This window comes from Sarcophilus harrisii, chromosome 2 (assembly GCF_902635505.1).
Source record: "Sarcophilus harrisii chromosome 2, mSarHar1.11, whole genome shotgun sequence".
NCBI lineage: Eukaryota > Metazoa > Chordata > Mammalia > Dasyuromorphia > Dasyuridae > Sarcophilus > Sarcophilus harrisii.
This window is the reverse complement of record NC_045427.1, coordinates 379,252,396-379,264,999: the sequence shown is the minus strand read 5'-3', so window position 1 is coordinate 379,264,999 and position 12,604 is coordinate 379,252,396.

Below are 12,604 nucleotides of genomic sequence, written 5' to 3'. Positions count from 1 at the left end.
TATCTTCTTAACTCAGAGGGCAGATTTTTATTTACAACCCCTTTTTGTCCGAGAAATTTTTATAGTTTGGGGATGGAAGGCACTAGTTGCTGGGGCTATGAAAAGAGGTTCATGTAGAAGGTGACTTTTGAGGTACCTTAAAGAAAATCATGACTTTTGAAGGGAAACTATGTGAAGTAGATGTATTCCAGCATAATGGGAGGGTAGAACAGCCAGCCCAAAGACACAGAGACAGGTGTTGGGATGTGGTCTGTGAAGAATAGCGAAATAGGCCAGGATAGCAAGAATATAGAGTGTGGAAAGATAGAAAATGTGTAAGAAGTCTGAAAAATAGGAAATAATTAGGTTGTGAGGACATTGAAACGCCAAATAGAGGAGTTTATAGGACTGCTAGCTGTGCAGTGGATAGAGTACTGAGCCTAGAGTTAGGAAGGCTGGAATTCAAATCTATCCTCAGACATTTACTAGTTGTATGATCCTGGTCAACTAGCTTACCTTGTTTACTTTATTTTCCTAATCTGTAAAATGAACTGGAGAAGTAGATGGCAAATCATTCCAGTGTCTGTGCCAAGAAAACCCCCCGAAATGATTGAACAACAATAACAGAGGTAATTCAGAATAATTGTAATTAATTGAATAGGGAGATGGTATGGTCTCACCTTGACTTTAGGAAAATCACTTTGAAAGTTATGTGTGTCTACATTATAGTAAGGAGTATAGTAGGGGGATAAAAAATGATATCCAATTTAAGTTAATTCAACAAATATTTATTAAGGGCCTAATATATTTCAGACCTTATGCTAAATTCTAGAAGCATAGACTAGGTATGAAGTGATAAGAACTTTAACTAGGATGATGGCTATGTGAATAGAGAAAAGGGAATATATGCATGGCATACTATTTATTAATTATGTGGGGTGAATGTGAGTGAGAAGTCAAGAAAGATTCCAAAGTTGTAAACCTAGGTTATTGGTACCCATGACCCTTGTTAGAGAAGTTCAGGTGATGGTAGATTTTGAAGGAGGAATGAGTTTTGTTTGAGACATGTTGAATTTGAGATGCCTATCAAACATCCATTTTTAAATGTCCAGTGTACAGTTTTGTCAAGCATGACTGGAACACTGGAGAGAGATTAAGAATGAACATATAAAAGTATGAGACATCACCATAGAGAGAGTAATAGTAGAGAGATGGAATTCATGGAAAATGATGATACAACTAAGTTAGAAAATGTATAGGATAAGAGAAAGCCCAACATAGCCTTGGAGAACATCCAAAATTAGTGTGTAAAATATAAATGATGACTAATCAAAGGAGGCTGAGATGTGTAAAGACAAGGATGAGAACTGAGAGTCCTATCATAAATAGTTTCAAATACTATGAAAAGGTCAAGAAGGATAAGAACTGAGAAGACTGCATTTCAGAAATCATAAATCACTTTGGAGAAAGTAGTTTCAGTTGAATTATAGGTTAACGAGCCAAGTCACAATATTTAGAAGAGAGTAAAAGGAGAGCAAATGGATGGACTGATTTGTTTAAGGAGTCTGGCTGAGAAAGAAGAGGAATATACAATAATAACTAACAAGAATGGTGAGATCTAATATTTTTCTATTTTAAAAATAGGTGAGACATGTATGTTTGTAGGCAACAGGGAAGGAATAAGTAGATTTGTCTTTTATAAACAATACTTTTTTTCTTCCAGTATTTTCATCTGTAATGGTATCAATATGAAAATAATCCTCTAAACAAACTTTCATCATATTGTGGTTTGTTGAAAGCTCTACTTGTTTGATTATCCTGTGCTAGAAAGTCTTTGCTGATTTCCCAAGCTAAAAATGAATTTCATTTTAATCTTTTCTAAAATATTTTACGTGGATCTCTCTTCTTTGCTTTCATCACCTTATATCCTGAACTTTCTTAGATTTGTACTTATTGTAATTTCCCAGATACTGTTAGCTCCTTGAAGGCAGGAACTATTTATCCCTATATTCCCAGTTCCTAGCACAATTGTTTACACAGTTGGTGCTTAATAAATTTCTGTTGAATGGAATCAAACTGGACTATGTTGTATGCCTGCTGTCCAAGGACTGGCTTAACTAAATTTGAAGAAACTAATTAACAAAAGCTTAACCATTAGGTAAATTAGGCCCAGGAATTGAACCATTTAGTACAGGAAACTTTCAGATGATTAACTTCTCTCTTCTAATTAAGTTTGATTACTTACATAGATGTATATGCAAACATATATTTGCCATGTGCAAATATATACATATACATCTGCATATATATAATACATACATAAATATTTGAGAATAAAGATTATACAGAAGTAGCTAACAGTATCATTCCACAGAGGGATGGAATAGTTACATAAATATTTATAAAACTTTTAGATAATTATAAAATACTGGGAGAGGTCAAAAAGAATCACCACAAAATTTCAAAAAAAGAGGTGTTACTTCTAGTTATGGATGTCCAGGAAAGCTTCAAGGAGGAGGTAGAAACCAAGTAGGTCTTAAAGAAGTAAAGGATATCAACAGTCAAAGATAGAAAGAAACATCTGTTTCAGATGTGAGGGATAACATATAAAGTGAAGCATGCAGGACCCCAATTTTCCTTGCAAAAGTGACAAGTGAAGTTATCTATTAAAAGAGGGAAAAAAGAAATGAATTGGAAACCTAAAAAAAGAAAGCATGTTTAGAACATTTGCTTTGGGAAATACAAGGGAATCAGAGATAGATTAAAGGATTGCCAAGCAATGGTGGGGGCTTAGTTGGGATTAGAAAGTATGAATTTATAGTAGATCCATGGATACTTGAGAAAATACTCAATAGCCCTTGGCAGCTTAGGAGGACTTGAGAAGACATATGGTAGAGACAAACAAATTAGAGAGTAGCAAAGCCAAAAAACAAGAGAGAAATGGATTCATTGTTGGATAGAAGTGAATTTTTGAAATGACTGTCTGGTAAAGGCTACAAAGAGATGTGTATGAAATCCGAACAGGAATTGTAAATTTGAAAGGTATGGAAAGGGTGAAAGTCTATAGACGATTATGAGGATGACAAGCACATTAAGAAGGAATAAAATTATGCAAAAAATTGAGAGAACAAAATATTGATTAGAGAGAGGGATTTGAGAGTTTAGCATCTTGAGGGTGGAGCAATTGGGTGGATAGTGAGGTGGAAAGTGTGATTCTCTATTATAGATCATTAGAAGACTCATCAAATTGAATATTGGAATAATTGAAGGTTATGCAGGTGATTGAGAGGAAAACTGTGAACTAGATACTGAAGTCATTGAGGGAGGTAGGGAAATGTCTTGGAAATTAATGGATAGTAATGACAAGGATGGGGACATGGATGGTGTGAACTTTTCGGGCATAATAGGTGTTGGGTAATGTGAACAAACAAAGGTCTGTCAATGACAGAAATCAGAAAGGAATTTGCCTGTCAGCACCCTGGACAGGGTTGATGGACAAGCCAAGAAGGATTAGTACTGGATATGTGACACCACCAAAATATACATATATAAAACTGTTTAGTTAAATTATCCAAAGTGTGTGTGCATGTGTATGTATGTATGTAGATGTGTATATGTGTGTGCATGTGCATCTAGGGCATGGAGTAGGTAGAAAGAAAAAGAATGTAGCCCAAGATTCAAGGAGGCAAGTAAGAATATATACATAGATATCCCTTATTGATTTTTTAGAGGCTGACTGCTTTTGTGAAGTTTTATAATCCTAGGAATTATTTTTGCAAAGGGACTCAGACCCAGATTTGAGAGTGAATGTAAGGAAGGATATAGACGAATTGTTCAGATGACCTAGAACACTTTTCTGATGAGAATGTGTTCCCATATGTCTTCCCATAGATGTCAACCTCTGAGGAAGTAGCCATGGGGATATGTGTCTATTACCCACTTATTTTGGCATATAATGTCAGGACTTCCAAAGTTGACTGGAGGATATTTGCTGATGTTAATTGGTTCTTGATGATCAGGATATCTGTGGTTGCATCTCTGATATGACACATTACTATTAGATCTTCTCTCTTCTTGGGACCTACTTTGAGAATCTTATAACAATTATAACAATACTACGGCACCATGGATTGTACTCCCCATTTCTTGTCTTACCTCAAGCTAGATTGTCTGGCCCAGAATACACCCAGATTCTTAAAAAAGCTGTTTGAATTTCAGGGTGTCACTGAGTATTATTACAGTAGGACTGGACCTTTAATAAATTGCGCTGTATTAGACTCATCCTCCCCAATTTGTTCCACCAATCCCCTTGGGAATGTAAATAACTATAACCTTATCCTTCTGTCAGAGTTTTTTTCTAAGCATCTCTAACCTAAAAGGTAGCAAAAAGAGACATTGGACTTTCTGAGCCAGAGTGAATTAATTTGTAAAACACAATTTCTCATCCTAGCTACAGATCAGAGAAAGATAGCTTTTTGTGTTGGTGAACCTGGATAAAGTTACTCTTGAATAGGCAGCTTCCCTGAGGGAAAGAGGAACACCCTTTTGGGGATATAATAGATGCTACTAATATTAAATCTTTGTAATGTTTGGGTATCACTACTGAAGAATGAATCATCAGCTATAGAGTTATAAATCTGGTCTCTAGATACTTGCAATTAGGAAATTTCAACACTTATGGATAATTCGGGCTCACAAAAAATTTATAATACTGGTGAAAAATTTAGGGAGTATGGGTTTATAGAACTTATGGTTCAACTTAATGATCAGTTGTATGGGAGAAGAAAGAAAACAGGTTTATGAGTTGTGAGAAGAAGCACCTAAGAAATAAGGCATACTTGCATACAAAATTACAGGATTGGTGGGTGAGATGATTTGATTAATTAGATAAACCTATTCATCCAATGACCGTACCACAATCTTGCTGAGCAGGCCCATGTCCCTTCCTAGTTAAGGATGTTCACCAGAAACATTCAAAGAAGGTCTCTTTGTGGTCCGGAGTGAAGTGTGATAGAGGGGAGGAAGAAAGAGGTTATAGAAGGGAGTTATTCTTAGCACTCAGGATGGTGATGGAGAGACTGTGAATCATGTGACACATTGACATTTGAAAAACAACTACTTCCTGCTGAACAGTATTGTGCCATCATTATACGAAAGCTAAGGTGATCTGAGATACAGGATTTAGGGAAGAAGAAGAACAGATAGAAGTTGCAAAGAGCATGCAGGTTTGATGGTGGGGGGGAAGAGGAGAGGGAAGAGAAGAAATTTACTTAAAATTAGAACTATCAGAAAGTAGAATGGATTGTTCTGAAAACTGTGGGTTCCCCTTCATGGGAGATCTTTGAATAGAGACTGAATAGTCACTTGCTCAGTAAATTATTGGATCCCTTTGGGCTATGAGTTAAACTAGAGAGCCACTGAGATATTTTCTAACTCTAAAATTCTATTATTCTGTGATTCTGCATATTCCCCACAAATATCAACCCTTGGGAAGACAATTAGGAGTGCCATCTGTAAAACAAGGTGTTTTGTGTTATGTGACTACATCTGGCATCTCTCCAAGGCTGGGCTCAAAATTAAGTGAGCCATGATGCAATAACTTCTGGAGCTAACTCAAAGCTGCAACTTCTAATCCAACTACCTTAGGAGTGGTTTGAAAGCTCTAACCTTAATGACTCTTCTTAACTTTTTCAGTTTGGAGCATGGGAGAAGCATACAGAACTTGAATGAATGGAGAAGAATGTGGTATCTTTAGGAGAAAGCAATGAAAGCAATTGTTCACATATTTAAAATAGCTGGGTTATTAACAATATGTACTGTGTTTTAGTTTTAATGTGGCTGCAGGGTGTTTTTTTTTAAAAGAATATACAGTAAACACAGGAATAATGTAGCTTGGATTGACTGAAAAAAAGTTTAGTTTTTTTTTTTTTATTAAGGATCTATTCCTGCACTGCTTGTGACTAGTTGTACTTGATGATTCAATGTGGTTATTAAGATGATATGAAATATGTGGTGAACTATTTTTGGAACTACTGTTTTTCATTATATCGATGCAGCCATAACTACTCTCTACTCTGTATCAGAACAATTATGTGGGGACCAGATGGGAAGTACTTAATTTGTCACTGGGGAACAATGAATCAGCCAAAATATATTTTGAACATGTGGATCAATAGCCTTTCCCCCAGAATTACAACAGAATTCTTAGACCTTTGCCCCTAGTTTGTCTCATGTACTTTCACACTCTACTTTGTACTATAATTATTTGTCATTATGTCTTGTCACTATACCTAAGTTGCAAAATTGAGGATAGGGACCATGTTTTAATTATCTTTGTATGTCTCTCACTTCTTGCTTTGCTCATAGTAGGCATTTTATAAACTTGGAATCAAATAGAATTCATTAGTTTCCAAAGTTATTAATCACCAATGCAAAAATTATCTGAGGAAATGAAGACCTCAAACTATTTAAATGATTGAATCAAGAAACTGAATAATTTAACTTGGTTGTCTTCTCTGAATTTAGCAGATAGTTGCTAAATATCTGTCTTCCCTTCTAAGTGTTCTCTAAGGGATATATCCCCTTAATGACAGGGTTAAGGACCAACCATTTATTTTATTAGCAGTGATGAAAGGGAATGGAAAGCTTTTGGGGGTTGGCAAGAAAAATTAATATCTGCTTTAGAAATAACATTCTTGCAAACATTTTAGACTTTGTAGGATTAATCATGAGCAATTAGATTTTATTTGAAATTAACATGGAAAAGATCACTAAACTTCACAATTTCTATATAATAATCTGGAAATATGGTTGTAGATCATGGAACCCCATTATTTCAGAAGAATCAGAAGATCTCATAAATGGAATGGGGATCCCACAATCTCAGGGGTTTGTAATTAAGCCGTATGTTTCTATCAATGACTTGCATGTAAGCAGTGATGGAGAAGAAATTGTCAAAGGCATGCAATACTGGAAATGGAGGTGAATCAGTCATAGGGTAAATGTGTGATATAACAGATGGGAGACTTCAGTATGAACATAAGCATATGAGTCTCTCCTAGCACAGTGGTGACATATCTCACTTGTATCTTTCTGTTTTGTTTTGTTTTTTTTGCCTAAAGTTCATGATTAGAAGTTCTTAGAACAACATTATTTCTGTTATATTTTTTCAAGGAATCTAGAATGATTTTGTTGTAGGTACAGGAGATAACTTGTTAAAAGAGAACCTTTAAGGTTATTCAGTGATTAGATTGGTTCTGAATTGGTGATGTAATTAAACACATACATGATTTTGTTAATGAATAGACATCATACACAACACAACACTTCATATAAATTTCCCTCTGTACTTGTCTAATAAATCAACTGATTTAAAAATTATCAGTAAACAACCAGAATCTTGTATTTTCTTTCAGTTTATAGTGTGATGATAAAAATGTGGTCCCTTGTGGACTGTCACTTGTGAGAGACTCTGTTTCCATGTAACCCTCATCAAAGATGTCCCTAATATGCATACAGATAAAAAATTTCATATAGATAGGAAAGTGAACATCTAGATCAGAAGTTTTGATATTTCTCAGTTGCTCTGATATCAATAAAGTCTGAGTTTCCTCCCATAGTCTTAGTGTTGTCTTCTTTACATATTTTACTGATTGATATCTTAATACTCTCACAATTCTATCTTCTCAATGTTTATCTCTTTTGCAGAGCTGGTCTAATCTAGCTTAATTGAGACTTAAACATGAAATGTGTGTATTCATAAAAGCCCAAGTGTCTAATGTATATGTGTGTATATTCATGAATATACAAATGCATATTTATATATATACATATATATGTGTACAGGATCTTTTTCATTTTTTTTGTTTGCCAGCAGCACAACTTATAACTCATTTTAGCTCCCTCAATTTATTTCAAAAAAACTTTTAAATATTTAAAATTGGTCAGATGAAAGCTATTTAATGACTGGATGAGTTATAAATAGACACAAAAAACTAGAATCCATTTCATTAGTGAGTAAACACAATGCACATTGCACAGCACTGCACATAAATTCCCCTCTGTATTTGTCAAGCAATGACTCGAGAAATGCTTGTCCCTGCAAGTAAAACCAAAGCTCATAAATTGCTCCACAAAATGAGGAAATATTCAATAAACACAGACAATTAATAACCACATTCTCTAATGACTGAAACCAAATGCTCAAATGATTTGAGCCCAAAGATTTAGAGAAAGGTACCTTGGAGTATCACTGTAGCCCTTGTCCTTGGAACTGAGGCCACAGGATCATTATTTAAATGATGCTTCCTTGCAACCTATGTTTTGGCACCTAAATCCTTTTGGAATCTATCAACCAGACCAACTGAATGATGTAGTGAGAGAGATGATGTTTACTTCTAGCAGAGGTTCTTAATCTGGTATGAACTAGGTAATTGGTTTCTTTTGTCATTCTATATATTTTATTTTATTAATTTAAAATATTATTTTAACATGGGGTCCTCAGACTTTATCAAACTGCTAAAAGGGTCCATAACAAAAAAATATTAGATATTTTTTTTTGTGCTGGAGGAATATCTAATTTAGGGGATGAACCAGGGCATGCAGTATCATAGGCAGTGATTTCAAAATCAAACCAATTAATGAATGATTAAGAGAATAAGGGCATTCTCCATCACTCCTCCTCACTCCAGATAGCAAGCATTTATTGCCTCATCAGTTTGCCTTTGCTTATTCTATCAGGTCATCTAATACACTCCAGGTATTATGTTTGAGCTAAATCAACCAACTTATTGGGTGAAAGATATGAGGCAGGGACAAGTTCTAAGCTATGTTCTAGTATTTCCAGATGTTATTTTCCATCTAAAAAGCAGAAAAGATGTTATGGAACATATGTATGGTTATACATTCACCAACCAAGAGATGGTCTTGTTCCATTAAAGATGGATAGCCCTGACTAGGATGACCCAACAAGGCACCTAGTGATCTGGAAATGAGGTGGATTTCCTAAACAGTAAAGGGTCAATAAAATCCTACATTAATCAATGAGGAATAGACCACAACTGTAAGGAATGGACCATAGGGAGTCAAGGATTACAAATGACCAATAATAGTCAATTTAATTAAATAAATTAATTTTTTAATTTAATACAGAATGACAATTTAATTTAATTTGCTACAACAGCAAAAACAAAAACAAACAAAAAAAAACCAGTTAATTTTCTCAAGGAGCTTTCATTACATAGGAAAATCACATTTCTAGGAAATTAAGTACAAATTATATACAAAGCAACTTCAAAAGTGGCAGGGTATGGGAAAATCAGGAGAATATCTCCTGTCTGAGGAGATCAGGAGAGGCTTTGTGTAAGATGGTAGAAATTGGCACTTGAACTAAATCATGAAGTTAGATGGGGTTTCAAAGAGGTGAAGGTGAAGAAGGAGAGAAGTCGAGACATTAGGGACAACCTGAAAAGAGGTATTGGATTATGAGATGGATTGCTATGTATAAAGAACATCAAGTAGTCCAGTTTGATTGAAGAGGCAGAGAAAGGGTAATAAGAACTCACATTGGAAACATAGGTTGGACCCAATTTGTGTGAAGTTTTGAATAACAAATAAAGAAGTTTGTAGTCTATCTCAGTAGTAATAAGGAGCCTCCAAAGATTTTTTAAATAGGAGAGTAATGTGGTCAGATCTATTCTTTAGTAATATCAATTTGTAAGCCATGGGGAGGATAGATTGGAGAAAGTACAATATTTAATAGTTCAATAGTTAGAACTAGAGAATCTATCTAATTTTGTATATCTAAGTGCTCTGCATACAGTGGCATTTATTAATTATGATTGTACTGTGCTGTAAAGTAGATGATTTTATTTCAGTAGAGTGCTCTCTTTTTCATCAATTTCTCTTCATTGACTTTTCTCAAGGTTGACTCAAGGTTGACTCAAATAGAATATCTTTAGTAGAGACTTTCCCTAGAAGTCTTTTAGTCAAGTCTTCTCAGTATTGACTTGGACCAATTCTTTGCCTTAGGATTTCTCAGCTCCTTGACAGGCATTCCCAAATAAGAATCTCATTGATTTAACTTGGTGTCCTCTCACTTTCCCTGGAGCGTAGCCTAGGCATTTTCTGAACCCAGTCTTAGAAGATCATTCACAAGTGATTTAATGTATTCAAAATACTTTGTCACTTTTTTGGTCATCTTTCCTTTTTGAAGAGGAACAATGACATCACAATGTTGGAATTAAAAGATGATGGATGATGTCTTGATTTGAGAGTGAATTGAATTTAAGTGAGGTAGTATTGCAACAACTTGTCAGGCTCACTTTCTCTTTCAGGCATCGAAATTCAATGGCAAAAATGTTTGTGGTAGCCCTTTTTGTAGTCGCAAGAAACGGAAAACTGAGTGGATGCCCATCAGTTGGAGAATGGCTGAATAAATATGAATATTATGGATATGAATATTATGGAATATTATTGTTCTGTAAGAAATGACCAATAGGATTATTTCAGAGAAGCTTGGAAGGATTTATATGAACTGAGGCTAAGTGAAATGAGCAGAACTAGGAGATCATTGAACATACTAATATCAATATTATATGATCAATTCTGATGGACATGGTTCTTTCCAATGATGAGATGATTGAAGCTACTTCCAATAATCTTGTGATGACGAGAGCTATCTACACCCAGAGAGATGACTGTGGGAACTGACTGCAGATGACAACATAGCATTTTTACTCTTATTCTTGTTGTTTGCTTTGCAGTTTTTATTTCTCATTTTTTACTTTTTGATTTGATTTTTCTTGTGCAGCAAGATTATTGTATAAATATGTATGCATATATTGAATTTAACATACATTTTAGTTGTTTAACATATATTGGATTACTTGCCATCTAGAGGAGGGGGTGGAGGGAAGGAGGGGAAAATTTGGAACACAAGGTTTTGTAAGGGTCAGAAAGAAACTGGAAACTGAATGGGATGCCCATCAGTTGGAGAAGGGTTGAATTGGTGCAGCAAAATAATTGTATAAATATGTATGCATATATTGTATTTAACATATTTTTACAATGTTTAATATATAAAAAAGTAGAAATTCAATGTCAAGACAAAATCAAGATGATTGGCAACACCAAAAGTGGATGAGCATCCCTGAAAAGGGCTACACACACATATAAGCCCTCATATCAGAGGTGCTAGTCTACCTTGATCATCCCTACACCCTTTAAAGTACTATGTAAATATGGACTATTTATAATAAGGACTGAAAAACAAAATAAACCCTAAACCTCAAATGCATGATAGTGTGTTGTAATAGAAACTATCAAGGTTTGAGTCCTAATTCTGTGATTTACAATCATTCTGAATGAAATTGGACACTTAAGACTTTTGACTTTTTTGAGCCTCAGTTACCTTGTTTGTCAATGAGAGTTAGATTAAAATGGTCTAGCTTTGAGTTCCCTGAAAGCCCTAAATGGATGATGCCTTAGATTCACTTTCCCCTTTACAGAATGACAATAACAACAGCAACATTTCATTATAGTTATAATGAATTAAGGTTTATAAGACACTTTACCTAAAAATAGTCCTGGCAGGTGGCTAAAGTATTGTAGTATTTTTTTTTTGGGGGGGAAATATGCCTCAAAAAACTTAAAGGACTTACCTGGGGATGCACAGGTATCAGAAATGGGTTTTGTATATAAGTCTCCTGGGTCAAATTCTAGTATTCTTTTGGGGCCAGTGCATTCTTTCCCTCACTGGTGCTAAGGCTTCTCACAAGATTTATTCAACTGGTATCCATCTTTTTAAAGATCCTGTTACTAACTAGTGGTGATACTATTGAAGAATAGAAAAATCTAAGATGGGCTGTCCTTAGTGAGTCCTTAGTGGGTTTTGTATGTTTACCTCTTCCTTTTTTACTTATGGTTATAGTTGAATGAGCTTTATTTATTTTTTGCTAAATATGAAAAATGATTTTTAGTAGGCTCTCAGCCCTGACAAAGATTGTAAACTATTTTTCTCTCACTATATAAAAGAAGCAAAGAGTCATTGGATTCCACTGGGAAACATTGCCTGGCTCAGGGTACTCTTAATCGGATGTGAATCATGTGTACTTCCTTGAGGTCACTGCTTCAAACCTGACCTGAGGCCATAAGAACCACCCTCTGACAGCTCTTTGGCTACTTCTATCAAATGAGTTATGGGTCTCAGTCCTTTCCCTAGTGGACATGAATCCACTTCAGAACAGCCATTCTGGAGTTACTGCCAGCAAGGGAGTACTAACTTGAAAGGCCAAGGAATAAATGGAAGCTGAGCTTTCTCATCCACCTGTCAAAACCATTTCCCAGAAGTCACCCAGAGGCCCATTGGGTTAGAGGCCAGGAAAGGAGCGTTAGTTGGCAAAATGATAGAGTCAATAGAATTGGCAGATTTCTTCTCCTTGTTGGTTCTGAGAGGCAGTTTTCTGGAACATAGAATTTCATTGGGCTCTGGAGTTCTGAGAAGATGGAAATCTTAGATAGAAGAGAGGAGCTGGATTTTGCCAATTTAATTGCATTCTTTTCTTATAATATAGCATTTCTAGAATCACATCAAATCAGCACCCTAAATTTAAAAGCCAATGAATTA